Here is a 5,399-nt window from a genome sequence, read left to right on the forward strand (position 1 = left end):
GGTGACCCTGGCATTCCAGGCAGAACAGGCAAGTTTTAAGTGGTGAAGTGTTGTAGCTCCGATACCAGGGAGTAGGCATGAGCACCCAGCCCAACATGCCTCGCAATGAGGAAGTACAGGAGAATATTCGCACCCATGCTTTGAGTGGGTGACCAGTAGCTGGAGGTGTTTTCACTTCTCTGCTTTCTCTTTCCTCCGAAACATGAGTTCAATAGATTTCAACAGCCTGCAAAGTCGGCTTACCTGATTTGGGGAAGAGAGGAGGTAGTACTTGGACCCACGCTCTTGGGTTCCCAGGGGATATGGAGTGCATAATGAGAGACTACAGCCAAATAGGGAATAGGATACAGCAGTCTGTTGGAAACAATAGCTTTTAATAAAAGAGAAGCACTAGGGAGCTCATTAATAAAAAGTGCCAACAAAAGGAGAAGAGGGGGACAGCAGCATTCTGGCTGCATAACAGATAAGCCAGCTGCAGCAGTGGGGGAGGGAGGGGTGAGGAATAATGCAGTATGGGATGCCCAAAGGACCTACCAAACCCGTGTTACAAGCATCCACACAACACTGAATTGGGACACTGTGAACCTCTTCAAGAGTACCTGATTTTCCAGGTGCACTTCTGAACCATTCCAGGCAACTTTAAACCACTTTAATGGGCTCGCATGTCTGTCTGTTTCAGGTTTCAACGACATTTAAATTGATCTAAGCATTCCATGTGTCCATGCCCTTCATGAACATACCAGTCCCCAAAACTCACAAAACATAAATTTATGTTTGGTAACAAAAACATAAATTTGCATATAGAAGATCACATGCACACACTCATGGGGGATTAAAGTCAGTACACCAAGACACTGTCCCACCTATGTTTACATATATAAGAAAATTAACCACAATTCTGCATTAGTCTGAACATACACTTTGTTGCAGACCAAACAGCAAATATATCAATGTCTGCCATCGGGCTATTGCTCCCAAAAAAGAGCTCCTGAAATCTAGAAGGTCATACCCAAGAGTTCATTAGATGAATCATTATTTTTAAATCTCATGAATTTTAGGATAAACGAGTCTTGTGGGTTGGTTTGTGATTCTAGAATCAGTCTAGCCTCAAAGCTGAGACTATTATTCTCCCATGAGCAGGGGCACGTGGTTGCTGTGGGTAAAAAAGCAACACCACAAATTCATGCCACTGCTTTTTGCCCTGGCATGTGCCCCTGTATTTTGGATTAGCACAGGGAAAAATGCTGCAAGTGCGGTAGGAGAGGCTGGGTCCTGAGGGCCTCTCCCCAGGGCTCCAGCACTGGTGATCTGCGCGCATGAAGCCTGGCCAGCAGCCAGAGCCTGGCTCTGGCTGTGATTTCAGGCAGCACACACTGCTGTCACACGCACCACCCAGCTTTTTTTCTGCTTGCTTTTTTTTGACACCAGGATTGATACCATTATCTAAATTTGGCTCTGTGCTGCAAATATGTAGTGCAGAGAATGAAACTCCCTGCACAGGGTGCATTTTGCTGTGCCTCCAAAGCCTTGGAGGCACAGCAAAACTCATATGCGTGTTTGTGTGGGCATGGCCTTGGGTGCTATTCATTTGTAACAGGAAACTCTATTCTGGCCCTGGCACACCAACATCAGTTAATTTTTCTTACCCATCACTTCTACATTCCCAGCCCTAAATCTGTTAGTTGTATACCTCTGCCCTATCCTGACATTTGCTGCACCCACCCAGACTCAACAATTCTGCACCCCTTGTTCCCAATGCTCCGCTTCTCACCTGTGCTTGGCTAATTACTTCTCTTCATGAGCTGGGAATAGAAAGAGGGTCAGGGAGCTGCAAAGGAATTTCACGTATCCCTGACTTAATGGGCTGGAGCCCTCTTCTCCCATACCCCAGGCCTGAGGTTGCAGCCTCAACTGTCAGCAACTTCAGCCACTCACCCCCTTTCTATGGCCTCCTTTTTTTTTTATCCCCCACACTCCTTTTTTCTTTATTTTTTATCCTTTCCTCACTTAAGTATCTCCTGGCTCCTGAAGAGAGTGAGAGTCATAACTTTCCCCATAGCAGCTGTGATCAGCAAGAGGCAGGGGGGTGGGCAAGGCTGCCAATGAGAAAAACTTCTCTGCAGAAGTCAGAACATTGTGTGAAGGGGCTGGAAATACTATGAGAACAGAAACTTTTGTATGGACAGTTTTAATCTATATCCTGTGGCTGGTACAAAAGCCAGTTTGCTACCTGGACAGGTTCATTTTCTGTTCGAAAGAAGTAATATGTCGAGACAATTTTTAGAGTCTGTGCCTCAGTTCCAGGGGTAATTGTGACCTGGACACACCTTCATGGTCTCCTGAAGGGCATCCCACTCAGGTCTTTAACTGACACTTTTCTCAGCATAGAAACACACATCCCTCTCCTGCTAGGGCTGTGATCCTCTTCCAATTCACTGTGACTAGCCCAACACACCTGAGCTCTTGAAAATCTGCTCTCAGGAATGAAAGAACAAGCTAGTGCCCAGCCAGTTTTTACAAATTAAGCCTATTACCCACCTGGGTATGGATAACAATTGATCATCTAGCATGCATACAGCAGAGTCAGAGCTGGTAGCCTACTCTGTCCCAGAGGTGTTCCCACAGCACCTCCTAGTGCAGACTGCCTCCCAGCTGGGATAGCTCCTAAGGGTGGTGCTGCTGGTGGGCTGATTAGCTGTGCTGAGGCTGTGGAGCTTCTTGTTCTGCAGGCCGTATGTGCAGAGCTAGCACAGGTGACTTTGCAGGAACTGCCTGGGGCTAACATACAGAGCACTTCACAGTTCCCAGCATATATCTGCACGTGCTGTTTCCCCAACAGTACAGTTGCAATAGGTCTGTGCTGCACCTGACTTAATAAGCTCTGCCTCTCAATAGGGCTACTTAGCTCGGCTGCAGCGACTCACTGAGGTGGTTCAATTGCACTGCTGCTGGTTCAAGTTGTGCACTGTACACTTGCTTCAACAAGCTAGCTCTCTCCCCTCCAAAAAGAAGTGTCTGGTTCTTCCCCTGTTGACCTCCACTTATATACACATACACACATTTATGTACTGGAAGACTGTTCCTATGGTCCCCGTCTCCCTTTTTTTTTAATACTGAACAAACCCAACTCCTTCAACCTTTGCATATTGGTCATGTCTTCTAAATCTCTTGTCATTATTGTTGTCTCTGAGACTGACCAGTTTGCCTACTTCTTTCTTAAAGTGATTCCCAAATATGAACATAATGCTCCAGTTGAGATGTTTCCAGCATCAAGCCAAAGTAAAGTAATTACGTCCTGTGCCTGGCAGCTGACATTCCTGTGAGTGCAGCCCAAAGTGATATTTGCCTTTTTTACAACAGCATCACAGTGTTGACTTGTAGTTCATCCACTCAACTGCCCCCTACCCCACTTTTATCTCTGATTTGACTCCTTGCCCTCTCTTTTCCTCCCCTCAGAACTCCTTTATAAAAGTCTTGGTGACTTCAAGCTTAACTGTAAATTTCTTCACGCTCATCTCTTAATCTGATTAATATCCTTGATTTACCATTTACCTTTCCCATGCATTAAAATACCTGTACACTTAGCTGTGTCTTCACCATGCACTGGTCTCTCTCTCTCTGGTCTCTGATGTTGTCTCCCCCCTACCTGGTCTCCTTCAGCAGAGCCCATTTGGTTCTCCCAGGTCTTGTCACTTGGCCTTTCTGTGACTTCCAGTCTACTAGTGGTGACTTCTCATCTGATCTAAGCCTGTTCCTCTCCACTCTCCTCCCTTTCTTCCATTGCTGGGGTTGTTTGTTCTCTCCAAGCTTCACTCTCCTCCATCTTTGATTTTGTTGTTCTTCTCTCCTATTGCAAGGTCTCCCTGCTAACTCCCTGACCTGGCTCGGCACCAACATTAGTCTCCTCTGCTGCTCATCTTGTACTAAGGAATGCCTATGATCAAGCTGGAGCTCACCACTAAAATTAGTTTTCCCTTGTTCAGTTGTGCTGTCTTTTTTGATGAATGCTATATCTCCAACTTAATTAAATCTTACACATATGGTCCTACATGCCTTTCCACTGCCTTTGACTCAGACATTTCCTTCCTCCTCCCTCTGCTCCTTTCCCCACACCAGATCTTGCTGGTTTAATCTGAGAGAAACTTGACAAAATACATGGTAAGATTTCCCCTTCCCTCTGCTAATCTTCCTTTTTCCCATGCTTTCCTGCAGACCCTCCCTCCTTCTGCCACAGACAGACATTCAGTTTTTGTTCTCCTTCACTATTTCCTCCCCTTGTTCCCAAACAGCTTCCTGAACTCCCTCCTATACATTCTCATCCCTTCCCTTTCTTCTCCCCTTAGCCCCTCACACTTTCTTTAGCTCTTTCCCCCCATTGTACAGTATAAACACACTTTGGTTTCTCATCTTAGAAGATCCTGCCCCGGACCTGACTTGCCTTTTCAACTACCACTCCATCTCCCTTTCACATCCAAAAACTCTTTAAAACCCACTGTATACAGTTTCTATCTAGATTTCCTCTCCTCCAATTTTACTCTAAACTGTCTCCATCTGGCATTCACCCTTTTTACCCCCACTGTCATCTAAGTCCCTAATGGCCTCTTCATAGAGAAGATTCAGAGCCAGTACTTCATCTGCCTTCTCCTTGACCCACAAACTGTCTTTGACAAAGGTGACTATGATCATCTTGAAAACTTGTCCTTTGGCAGTTCTTTTTTCTCTTCCTACCTCTGTAACTGCTCGTCAGGGGGCACTTCTACAGGAGATGTTTACTGCGTAGTTGACCAATTAGCTGCACAGTAAATGTCTCTTCATCTACACATGCACTCCTATTAGGCTCAAGTCAACTAATTTACTATGCATCAGGATAGGACTTGTAAATACAAGTACTGGCCCACTGCAGAGTAAAAAACTCTGCAGCAGCTCATGTGTAGATGCTTCCCAGCTGGCTAGGGCACAAGGGTGCTTCAGCTAGCCCCATGCCAAAGCTCCCTCATGCCCCAGCTAGCCCCTTTGCAGCACATTGAGCAGAGGATGGGGCAGCCCCGGGCCAGCAAGCTGACCCATGGGGTTTCCTGCCAGCCAGGGCTGTTCCACCCAGGCTCCATGTGCAGCACCTGAATAAACTGCAGAGCTCATTGGAGTTAATGGCTCCCTGGCGTATGTTCAAATGGCGCACCTGGGAGCAGGTATCTCCAGAGCAAAGAGCTCCACAGTTTATTCAGGCACCGTAATTGCACATGTAGACACAGCCAGTGTGTCTTGTGGAAAGTCCTCCTTGTACCATGTTCCAAGTCTCTTGTTGGGTCCTGTAGGGCTATGTCTTTACTCCTCTCATTGTCTCTTCCCACAGCTTTCTCCTAGATCATCTCAGCTGCATGCACCAACTCAGTTACCGT

Source organism: Gavialis gangeticus, unplaced genomic scaffold (genome assembly GCF_001723915.1).
Source record: "Gavialis gangeticus isolate Ggan-Ray unplaced genomic scaffold, GavGan_comp1, whole genome shotgun sequence".
NCBI lineage: Eukaryota > Metazoa > Chordata > Crocodylia > Gavialidae > Gavialis > Gavialis gangeticus.